Source organism: Eubalaena glacialis, chromosome 5 (genome assembly GCF_028564815.1).
Source record: "Eubalaena glacialis isolate mEubGla1 chromosome 5, mEubGla1.1.hap2.+ XY, whole genome shotgun sequence".
NCBI lineage: Eukaryota > Metazoa > Chordata > Mammalia > Artiodactyla > Balaenidae > Eubalaena > Eubalaena glacialis.
Window position 1 is genome coordinate 22,024,016 of NC_083720.1, and position 13,344 is coordinate 22,037,359.

Consider the following 13,344-nt stretch of genomic DNA (forward strand, 5'->3'; position numbering starts at 1 on the left):
CAGTAACACAATCATAGTAGGGGACTTTAACACCCCACTTTCACCAATGGACAGATCATCCAAAATGAAAATAAATAAGGAAACATAAGCTTTAAATGATACCTTAAGCAAGATGGACTTAATTGATATTTATAGGACATTCCATCCAAAACAACAGAATACACTTTCTTCTCAAGTGCTCATGGAACATTCTCCAGAATAGATCATATCTTCGGTCACAAATCAAGGCTTGGTAAATTTAATAAAATTGAAATCGTATCAAGTATCTTTTCCGACAACAATGCTATGAGACTAGATATCAATTACAGGAAAAAATCTGTAAAAAATACAAACACATGGAGACTAAACAATACACTACTTAATAACCGAGAGCTCACTGAAGAAATCAAAGAGGAAATCAAAAAATACCTAGAAACACATGACAGTGAAAACACGACAACCCAAAACCTATGGGACACAGGAAAAGCAGTTCTAAGAGGGAAGTTTATAGCAATAAAATCCTACCTCAAGAAACAAGAAACATCTCAGATAAACAACCTAACCCTACACCTAAAGCAATTAGAGAAAGAAGAACCAAAAAACCCCAACGTTAGCAGAAGGAAAGAAATCATAAAGATCAGATCAGAAATAAATGAAAAAGAAATGAAGGAAACAATAGCAAAGATCAATAAAACTAAAAGCTGGTTCTTTGAGAAGATAAACAAAATTGATAAACCATTAGCCAGACTCATCAAGAAAAAAAGGGAGAAGGCTCAAAATAACAGAATTAGAAATGAAAAAGGAGAAGTAACAACTGACACTGCAGAAATACAAAGGATCATGAGAGATTACTACAAGCAGCTATATGCCAATAAAATGGACAACCTGTAAGAAATGGACAAATTCTTAGAAAAGTACAACCTTCTGAGACTGAACCAGGAAGAAATATAAACAGACCAATCACAAGCACGGAAATTGAGACTGTGATTAGTAATCTTCCAACAAACAAAAGCCCAGGACCAGATGGCTTCACAGGCGAATTCTATCATACATTTAGAGAAGAGCTAACACCTGTCCTTCTCAAATTCTTCCAAAATATAGCAGATGGAGGAACACTCCCAAACTCATTCTATGAGGCCACCATCACCCTGACACCAAAACAAAACAAAGAAAGAAAACTAGAGGCCAATATCACTGATGAACATAAATGCAAAAATCCTCAACAAAATACTCGCAAACAGAATCCAGCAGCACACTAAAAGGATCATACACCATGATCAAGTGGGGTTTATGAACCCAGGAATGCAAGGATTCTTCAATATACACAAATCAAACAATGTGATAAACCATATTAACAAATTGAAGGGGAAAAACCATATGATCATCTCAATAGATACAGAAAAAGCTTTCGACAAAATTCAACACCCGTTTATGATAAAAACCCTCCAGAAAGTAGGCATAGAGGCAACTTACCTCAACATAATAAAGGCCATATATGACAAACCCACAGCCAACATCATTCTCAATGGTGAAAAACTGAAACCATTTCCTCTAAGATCAGGAACAAGACAAGGTTGTCCACTCTCACCACTACTATTCAACATAGCTTTGGAAGTTTTAGCCACAGCAATCAGAGAAGAAAAAGAAATAAAAGGAATCCAAATCGGAAAAGAAGAAGTAAAGCTGTCACTGTTTGCAGATGACATGATACTATACATAGAGAATCCTAAAGATGCTACCAGAAAACTACTAGAGCTATCAATGAATTTGGTAAAGTAGCAGGATACAAAATTAATGCACAGAAATCTCTTGCATTCCTGTACACTAATGATGAAAAATCTGTAAGAGAAATTAAGGAAACACTCCCATTTACCATTGCAACAAAAAGAATAAAATACCTAGGAATAAACCTACCTAGGGAGACAAAAGACCTGTATGCAGAAAACTATAAGACACTGATGAAAGAAATTAAAGATGATACAAACAGATGGAGAGATATACCATGTTCTTGGATTGGAAGAATCAACATTGTGAAAACGACTATACTGCCCAAAGCAATCTACGGATTCAATGCAATCCCTGTCAAACTACCAATGGCATTTTTCACAGAACTAGAATGAAAAAATTCACAAATTGTATGGAAACACAAAAGACCCCGCATAGCCAAAGCAATCTTGAGAAAGAAAAATGGAGCTGGAGGAATCAGGCTCCTGGACGTCAGACTATACCACAAACTACAGTAATCAAGACAGTATGGTACTGGCACAAAAACCATAAATATAGATCAATGGAACAGGATAGAAAGCCCAGAGATAAACCCACGCACCTATGGTCACCTCATTTTTGATAAAGGAGGCAAGAATATATAATGGAGAAAAGACAACCTCTTCAATAAGTGGTGCTGGGAAAACTGGACAGCTACATGTGAAAGAATGAAATTAGAACACTTCCTAACACCATACACAAAAATAAGCTCAAAATGGATTAAAGAACTAGATGTAAGGCCAGACACTATAAAACTCTTAGAGGAAAACATAGGCAGAACACTCTATGACATAAGTCACAGCAAGATCCTTTTTGTCCCACCTCCTAGGGAAATGGAAATAAAAACAAAAATAAACAAATGGGACCTAATGAAACTTCAAAGCTTTTGCACAGCAAAGTAAACCATAAACAAGACTAAAAGCCAACCCTCAGAATGGGAGAAAATATTTGCAAATGAAGCAACTGACAAAGGATTAATCTCCAAAATTTACAAGCAGCTCATGCAGCTCAACATCATAAAAACAAACAACCCAATCCAAAAATGGGCAGAAGACCTAAATAGACACTTCTCCAAAGAAGTTTACAGATTGCCAACAAACACATGAAAGGATGCTCAACATTGTTAATCATAAGAGAAATGCAAATCAAAACTACAGTGAGGTATCATCTCACACCAGTCTGAATGGCCATCATCAAAAAATCTACAAACAATAAATGCTGGAAAGGGTGTGGAGAAAAGGGAACCCTCTTGCACTGTTGATGGGAATGTAAATTGATACAGCCACTGTGCAGAACAGCATGGAGGGTCCTTAGAAAACTAAAAATAAAGTTACCATATGACCCAGTAATCCCACTACTGGGCATGTACCCTGAGAAAACCATAATTTAAAAAGAGTCATGTACCACAATGTTCATTGCAGCTCTATTTACAATAGCCAGGACATGGAAGGAACCTAAGTGTCCATCGACAGATGAATGGATAAAGAAGATGTGGCACATATATACCATGGAATATTACTCTGCCATAAAAAGAAACGAAATTGAGTTATTTGTAGTGAGGTGGATGGACCTAGAGACTGTCATACAGGGTGAAGTAAGAAAGAGAAAAATCAAAACCGTATACTAATACATATATATGGAATCTTAAAAAAAAAAAAAAAGGTTCTGAAGAGCCTAGGGGCAGGACAGGAATAAGACACAGACGTAGCGAATGGACTTGAGGACATGGGGAGGGGGAAGGGCAAGCTGGGACGAAGTGAGAAAGTGGCATGGACTTATGTATACTACCAAATGTAAAATAGATAGCTAGTGGGAAGCAGCCACATAGCACAGGGAGATCAGCTCCGTGCTTTGTGACCCCCTAGAGTGGTGGGATAGGGAGGGTGGGAGGAAGACTCAAGAGGGAGGAGATATGGGGATATATGTATATGTATAGCTGATTCACTTTGTTATACAGCAGAAACTAACACACCATTGTAAAGCAATTATACTCCAATAAAGATGTTAAAAAAATAAAATAAAAATAAAAATAAGTGAACTGATGAGGATGATTATAATTTTTGTGACTTTCTGTTTGAATTAAAAAAAAAAAATCCCACAAGGACTCAGAGGCAAAGAACATAGAAATCAATTTTCACTGCAAAGTAAAGGAGCTGTTACAGTGGAGGATTACTGGACTGAATGTCAATATTATGACATAGTATGAATGTGTTTCGTGTTTGGTAATTGCAATCATTGTTGCTTTTGTTGTGGTCATCCATTTACAATGCTTGGTGTCAGTCTATTTATCTCTTGTAAAAATAAAATACAGTGTGTGTGTGTGAAAAAAAAATAATAATAAAAATAAGGGACTTCCCTGGTGGCGCGGTGGTAAAGAATCCACCTGCCAATGCAAGGAACACGGGTTCAAGCCCTGGTCCAGGAAGATCTCACATGCCGCAGAGCTACTAAGCCTGTGCGCCACAGCTACTGAGCCAGCGCTCTAGAACCCGCGAACCACAACTACTGAGCCCGCGTGCCACAACTACTGAAGCCCACCTGCCTAGAGCCCATGCTCCGCAACAAGAGAAGCCACGGCAGTGAGAAGCCTGCACACTGCAATGAAGAGTAGCCTCCGCTCGCCACAACTAGAGAAAGCCTGTGCGCAGCAATGAAGACCCAACGCAGCCAAAAATAAATTAAAAAAAAAAATTTTTTTAATAATAATCCTTTTAATCAGTTTGAGTTTACCGTCTATTTTCTTCAGAGATCCTGACTGAAACAATTGTAAATAATCACGCAAGCCAGATTCTCTAAAATAGTAACTCCTACAGGTAAAACCACATTTCATTTTGTGGGTAACCTTTCCTCTAAGCACTCCTGGAATCGGAAAGAGGGTAAGGGGCTGTGAAGGGTTTTCCAGGCTACAGACCCAGCTAGGCCCACGTAGGAGTGAATGAGCCTTCACATGGTTCCAACCCCAGCCTTCACGTCTTCCACCTGAGACTCCAGGTGTAGTGGATTAGCAACCCTGCTGTACCCCATCTGAATTCCTGACCCACAGAAACCATGAGACATAAAAACTTATTATTGTTGTTTTAAGCCACTACATTTTGAGGCACCTTGTTACACAGCAACAGATAACTAGTACACTTGTCCTCTCCAGTGTCTGTCCACTGAGGAGCTCCCACCCTCTTTCTCTTTTTCGCTGTCCATCATCTCTGACACCTGTGAGAAGAGGTGGTACCAGCACTCACTGACCCTAATCACACAGCAGAGCAGGGTGACTCATTTCTCCCGTTTCCTAAGTCTTTCCTGGCAAGACTTCACAGCATAACACAGTGGTAAAGAGTGTACACCCTCTAGCTGAACTGTGTGGCTTCAAGTACTAGCCTAGCTCTGCCACTTACTAGCTGTGAGCCCTTGAACCAGTAATATAATCTCTACATGCCCCAGTGTCTTCATTTGTAAAATGGCTGATAGGGTTATTAGGAGGATCAAATGAATTATTATTTGTATATTGTTCCAGAGCGCCTTAAATATAGAAAGTGCGACATAACTGTTTGTTAAATAAAATAAGACAATATGCCAGAAAATGACCACTTTCCTCACAAAGCAAAAGAATGGGTAAGACTCACTAAATCCAGAAAACGTAAAGGATGGCATTAAAAACCTAGTCTCTTCTAAAGTATTCTAAAGTATTTCATTAAGGGTAACGTACTAATTACCTGATATAACTATACACACATACTGTTTTGCTAGTTTGTCTCTGGCTTTCTAAAGCATAGTTTTGAACCTCTTACATAGACTGTAGCTTTCTCCCCTGCTCTTTAATAAATCTTGAGACCTGTATATCAGGTCTGGTATATAAGCCAAGATCCTGACAGGAAACAGATGACACTCGGCAAATTTAATTAAGTGACTTTTTTTTTGAAAGGTGGAGAAGATTTTTAAAAGGCAACAACAAAGGATAGTACAGCTAGAGATGGCAGGGAGCCGTTAGCTCCCACAGGCTGTAAGGCAAACGTAGTTCTATGGAGAGGGTTGTCTGTAAGGGACTTTGGCAGAGGGACACAGCCAACCAGGGCTGACCCAGCTGGGAGGTTACCAGGTGTTTGGTTACTTATTGCTGTGAAACAATAATCACGTATTGTGCTCACAATTTTGTGGGTCACTAACTCTGGCAAGGGCACAGCAGAGATGGATTATTTTTGCTTCACAAAAGCCTGGAGTCTCGGCTGGGGTGGTTTGAACAGCTGGAGATGTTTGAGACAGCTTGACAGGGGTCATATATCTGGGGCCTCAGTACGGTTGTTGGCTGGGTTCCTTGGTTCTTCTCCATGATATATCTGCTGGGATTGCGATATCCTCCAAGATATTGTCTTCACTCACATGTCTGCCTCGGAAGGCTGGAACAGCTAGGGGATGGCCAGCATGGCTCTCTCTCCTCGGTCTCTCCCTATGGCTCCCTCCAGCAGGGAAGTCTCAGGGTAGTTGACTTCTTACAAGACAGCACAGAGCTCCAAGAGTGAGTGCTCCAAGAGACCTAGGTAGTGGGGGCTTCAAGGCTTCTTGTGATGCCATAGCCTCAGAAGTCTCAAAATGTCACTGCCACTGCATTCAATTGTTCAAGCAGTCTACTTAGGCCAGCCCTGATTAAAGGGGAGAGGGGAATTAGACTCCACCCTTCCATGAGAGAAATAGCAAAAAAAATTGACATCATGTTTAGTTTACCATATCAGGTTATTAAAGATTCTGAGCTCATTTTCCTCCAGGCCTGCCATCTCTTTCTAATGCTCCCTATAAACCAAGGCAACCAATAGCCAGAGGGCAAAAGAGCTTGTTTTTTTTTAATCCTGCTAAAATCTAATAAAATGAGAAAATTTACAAATTTATAAATATACAAATTTATATTTACTTTAATCACATATTATTAATGTCAATACAGTCATATTCATATTATTTTTTTAAATTGAAGTATAGTTGATTTACAATGTTGTGTTTCAGGTATACAGCAAAGTGAGTCAGTTTTATATATATGTGTGTGTGTGTGTGTGTGTGTATATATATGTGTATATATATATATACACACACACACACACATATATATATATATTCTTTTTTCAGATTCTTTTCCCTTATAGGTTATTATAAAATATTGAGTATAGTTCCCTGTGCTATACAGTAGGTCCTTGTTGGTTATCTCTTTTACATACAGTAGTGTGTATATGTTAATCCCAAATTCCTAATTTATCCCTCCCTCCCCCTTTCCCCTTTGGTAACCATCCGTTTGTTTTCTATGTCTGTGGGTCTATTTCTGTTTTGTAAATAAGTTCATTTGTAACCGTTTTTTTTTTTTTTTAGAATCCACATGTAAGTGATAGCATATATTTGTCTTTCTCTGTCTGACTTATTTCAGTTAGTATGATAATCTCTAGGTCCATCCATCTTGCTGCAAATGGCATTATTTCATTCTTTTTTATGGCTAATATTCCAGTGTATATATATATACCACGTCTTCTTTATCCATTCATCTGTCGATGGACATTTAGGTAGTTTCCATGTCTTGGCTATTGTAAATAGTGCTGCAATGAACATTGGGGTGCATGTATCTTTTTGGATTATAGTTTTCTCCAGATATATGCCCAGGAGTGAGATTGCAGGATCATATGGTAACTCTATTGTTAGTTTTGAAAGGAAACTCCATACTGTTCTCCATAGTGGCTATACCAATTTACATTCCCACAAATAGTGTAGGAGGGTTCCTTTTTCTCCACACCCTCTCCAGCATTTATTGTTTGTAGACTTTTTTGATGATGACCATTCTGCCTGGAGTGAAGTGATACCTCATTGTACTTTTGATTTGCATTTCTCTAATAATTAGCAATGTTGAGCATGCTTTCATGTGCCTGTTGGCCATCTGTATGTCTTCTTTGGAGAAATGTCTATTTAGGCCTTCTGCCCACTGTTTGATTGGGTTGTTTGTTTTTTTGATATTGAGCTGTGTGAGCTGTCTGTATATTTTGGAAATTAATTCCTTGTTGGTTGCATCATTTGCAAATATTTTCTCCCATTCTGTAAGTTGTCTTTTCGCTTTGTTTATGGTTTCCTTTGCTGTGCAAAAGCTTTTAAGTTTAATTACATCCCAGTTGTTTATTTTTGTTTTTATTTCCATTACTCTAGGAGATGGATCCAAAAAGATACTGCTACAATTTATGTCAAAGAGTGTCCTGCCTATGTTTTCCTCTAGGAGTTTTATAGTATCCTCTCTTACATTTAGGTCTTTGATCCATTTTGAGTTTATTTTTGTATATGGTGTCAGAGAATGTTCTAATTTCATTCTTTTACATGTAACTGTCCAGTTTTCCCAGCACCACTTATTGAAGAGACTGTCTTTTCTCCAGTGTATATTCTTGGCTCCAAAGGAACTTGTTTATATGGTCCTTATAGGTCAGCCTTCTGGGGAACAGAGTAGGACCTGGAGGAACAAACAGAAGATATCCAGCATATCCAACGAGTCTCTTAATCCTCAAATACTTGTTTTAAGGCTTTCAAGCACTGTGCTAGAGTTATATAGGAGTGTGTTCTTGAGAACATAGGAATGACCAAGAGGAGAGAATCATATAAGCCCTTCATTACCTACATTTATATTTCCTATTATTGTACCTTTCATTCTTGCAGTCTTAATCTGTGTTCATATAGAACAGTGTTCTTTGGTTTGCGCTAGAATTTCATTCCCTACATACCCTCAATTTCTGGTGCTTCAATACCCCCTCCAGTTAGACTCCCCTCCAACTGGAATCCCACCATTGAAATATTCTTGGCAAATCGTTCTTACACAGGGTGGGTAGCAACATGTTAGTCTGTGTGTGCTAGCATGCTGAGGCTTGGGATGCAGTGCATTTGTACCCCAAGAGTCTAGCAATGTCAGATACTATGTGCCCTTCCATCATGAGGTTCTATTTAAAAAAAAATTTTTTTTCTTGATGGAAGGCAGGGAATGGTAGAGTATCAGGTGAAGGCCTTAAAATCATACTCTACATCCTTTTCTGTTTGGTTTATCATCGGAATCAAATAGTTAATACCTTTTTCAGCAAAGACTAGTAAAGTAGCATTCTTCTTCTATACCTTCCAGAATTTTTTGCTATCCAGTAATTTTAAAACATATTACAGTATCATTTTAAACTAAGTCTCATCACAGTTTTCCAGATTCCCCAAGTCAGAAAGAGCTTTTTTCTCCTGAACTATCCACATACTTCTAGTGACAGGTGGTGTAAGACACATTCATATTGCAACAGGATGTCTGACCCTTCTTGTCCTGATATTAGGTGATTCTGAAGAATGGGTGGTAGGAGTATTCTTATAATTCATTCCTACAGCAGGGCAGCTAGCAAAAACTTAACAATAAAAAGAATTGACTTTGAACCAGATAAAGATATCCCCCTTAAACCAAACTAAATGTATACCTATGAACTTCCTCTTAGCTGGATCGCCAAAATGCCTTCAGCCACTCCAGTGATATTACTGAAGAAGTCCGAGGAGGAATTTTGGGTGGAAAGAGTCCATTGTCTTAATCAGTCAGCAGTTAAATAGTTGCAGTGATGTGGTCACATTGCTAGGGACTCACTCAGAGACTCAGAAGGGGTCCTGTAATGAATGATCCTAGAAGCTTCTGTAACTTCAGGATAAATCCACCTCTGCCCCTTTTGCAGATGATTTTTCCTCAGGGGGAACCATTGCTCTTCTCTGCCTTTGTACCTAGATCAGGGACATCCTGATTCAGCTTGGCACACTGTACCCCCCCAAGTCCCGCGGCCCCCAGCCACCTCCCAATGCTAAATCACAGGTAATAAAGATACATGTTTTAGTTCCTCTCTTCCAGATGTTCCAAATTCCTTATACAAATTAACTCCATCCTAGGGACCGTTTTTACTCAAGGGGTCCTAGGGCATGGCAGCCTTTTGTTTCAACTGTCATTCCCCCTTCAAACAAGGGAAACCTTCCTATACCACATGTACATAACTAAAGGCAAAACATCACGTGATTTTTAGCAGAGGATCTGATTCAAAGAAACTGTCTGCCTCCTTTCTCACACGTTGGAAGTGCTCACTTAATTTTTAATTTCCCCCCCTCAAAGTTTACCTACAGGTATTGCCTGCCTCAAGAGGCATCCTGTTACTTTTTTTAGGTGACTGCAGCAAATATATGTACATATATTTATCAATTACATACTATAATATTTTAGGTTATGATGTGGAGCATACACAATATACTGTTCTCAAGGACCTTATAATCTGGTATTCAATACTTTACTTAACATTAAGCACCCAGCATGTGCCAGACAGTATTGTGGGAGCTGGGACCCAGTGGTGAATAAAACAAACTCAACGTTATGGAGCTTACAGACATCAGGAATAAACAAACAAATAATAAATATAGAATATAATGTCAGAGTAGATAAGTGTATCAAGAAAAATATAGCTGTGTTTGACAATGGTCTGATCGTGTGTCCTATTTACTTATTCAGAAGACCCTTCTGAGGTGATACGTGAGCAAAGATCCACATTAAGTGAGAGGTTGAGCTATGCAACTCTGGGTTTTTTCAAGTCAGAGAGGGCAGGTGTGAAAGCCCAAATTTGGGAGATTTATTTTATCTTAATAACAATAAAAATCATTAATGAGTTACAAGAGCAGTAAATAAGACATCAGAAACATTATTCATTCATTCAATAAATGATTACTGAGCCCTATTATGTTCCTAGGGATATGAATATGAACACAAGGTCCTAGAGGTGTTCAACTAAGACTAGCATGAATAAGACACAGGGCCTGCCCTCCAGAAGCTCATGTCTTGATATGGAAATAAATTTCAAGTAGAGGATTACAATACAGGGCAATGGTTGAGCAGGTGCTATGAGATTACTTAAGAGGTATACCTAAATGAGCCTTGGGTGGGAAGTGGGACCCGTAGAGGGCCTGGGAGTGTGAGTTTCCTAGAGAACTTAATCTCTAAATTAAATCCAGAGGAAACAGTAGGAATTACCCAGAAGCCAAAGAGAGCAAATTTCAGCCTCTTGCAAAGTCCTGGGAAAGTGAGAATATGCTACATTTAAAGAAATGTGGCACTGATGCTTCTAGAATAAACCAGGTTCAGATCACAAATGGCTTTATATGTCCCACTGAGAAGACTGTCCTCTATCCAGAGGATAATGGGGAAACACTAAAATGTTTTAAGAGGGAAGTGACTCCATCAGGCTTACACTTTGGAAAGATCACTCTGCCTGCAACATGGAGAATGCATGGCTTCAAGGATAGAAGACAGGAAGTGGGCTGGAGAAAAGGGGATGGATTTAAGATTCCTGATGTAAGATCAATCTTCAGGACTCCATGATTGGTTGGAAAAAGAGAAAATTACAAAATGAATTATTTACACCAAAAAGGTGACTTCAGAGAATAGATTTGGAGTCAGTTTTGAAAGATGTGCTGGATTTGAATAGATGGAGTGAGGAGTTTAATAGAAAGGAAAGGGCTAGAAATCCCTTCATGTAGCTATTCTCCAGGTAAGAACTACTGAGCTCTAACTGTGTGCTGGGCACTCTGACTACTAAAGTATATTTATTATATCCCATAATAGAACAAGTCTATGTGAGCCATTGTTACTACCGTTACAGATAAGGAAACTGAGGCACTGGGCAGTCACACAGCTGGCAAACAGGGTTATATAAATTTCCAATCCAGACTACAAAAATCAGTGCCATTACTTTATAAACATTTCTCATTTTACCAAAAAAAAAAAAAAAAAAAGTGTTTCCCACCAGATCATAGGTGAAGTAATTTTGGCTATTTAAAATATACAAAAAAACAAATTCACTCTCAGCATAAAGTAAAAACACCAAAATAATGTCACTACTGAAGAGATGCAAAAAGTCTAATGCAGACTCTGAAAGCATTCAAAGAGGAATTTCCCAAAATGTTTTGAGCAATGGCAACACAGCTTATAAAAACATATGGCCGGGCTTCCCTGGTGGCACAGTGGTTAAGAATCTGCCTGCCAATGCAGGGGACACGGGTTCGAGCCCTGGTCCGGGAAGATCCCACATGCCACGGAGCAACTAAGCCCGTGTGCCACAACTACTGAGCCTGTGCTCTAGACCCCGCGAGCCACAACTACTGAGCCCGCATGTCACAACAACTGAAGCCCATGCACCTAGAGCCCGTGCTCTGCAACAAGAGAAGCCACCTCAATGAGAAACCCATGCACCACAAGGAAGAGTAGCCCCCGATCACTGCAACTAGAGAAAGCCCGCACGCAGGAACGAAGACCCAATGCAGCCAAAGATAAACAATAAATAAATATTAAAAACAACAACATATGGCCTTCCAAGGTAACTATTGCAAAGAGAAAATCACTTGCATTGATCAATTCTAGAGTTTTAAGACATTATTGAAATGTTTTTCAGGTTCCCAGGCCTAATATGAAAGAAATTTTGCAGGCTTTACTCTCATGCTGGAATAGCTTGCACAATACTTCTAATATATGCACCACCTCAGTGATTTCATTGACAGAGAAGAATGAAAACAAATAAACTGAAGGAATTGGGACCTGTTCTGTGGAGTATTTCCTTCTTTCAACTGATTTACTGTTACTCTTCTTGGAAGTGCTATTATTTAAAGACAACATTTTATGTAAGCATAGCTGGACATTTTATCCTAGAACTTCCAGATATTATGACTGCATGTTATCACCTTTAAATATATTTTTCATTTCCCTATAAGAAAGGAATGGGAAAATTGAGTCACTGTGACTATATCTATCAATATAAAGACTGAACTTCTAGCTTCATCTAGATCTCTGTACAACCTTTGTTTATTTAAAAAATGGAGTATTTTCAAGGCATGTATCAAAGTGGAGTGAAAATTTTTGCACACCTTAAGTATCACTAATTTGGCAGTCTTGTTTGAGGTTTAATTGATTTTACTAAATTGTAAAATGTTGATGTTTGTTTTCAAAGAATTGAGTCAAAGAAGTTTATCCAAAAGTTACTCCTAAAAGATGAATGTTATCTCCAGTCATGAGGTTCTTTCTTTTTCTCTGGCATAATAATTAAATCACACTTTTCCTTATATATTTGGAAGGAGGCAGGCTTCACAATGGTGTCTATGCAGCCATCTGAGATTTTTAAAATGAGACTGAGCATCAACTAAAAAATTTTTATCTATAACTTATAAAGGAAAGACAAATGATTCTCTAGGCTAGAATCAAGATCAACAAACCTGTATCTCTTGGTTTTCTTGTAAAAATACACATTTTTGTTCCTTTAACCTTCAAAGAGTTTATTTTAAATGACCTACTTTTAAACTGGTTTTTAGTTAAGTGTGTCACACCTGGATGCAGTTAACTTAAAAGTGTTTGACTCCTTGCTATTTCTTTCTAAACTAATTATTTTATTTTTAGTCATTCTGACTAGCACAGGATATTTTCTCTAGAGAATGAAATCTTTTCTTTAGTAGGAAAGTGGATGAAAAGAATATAGATTTGTTCTGGATGTAGGTGTTTTAGGTTATTTCATGTTTCTGTGAATGGTTAATATTATATATCAATTAAAACGACATCATTCCTCT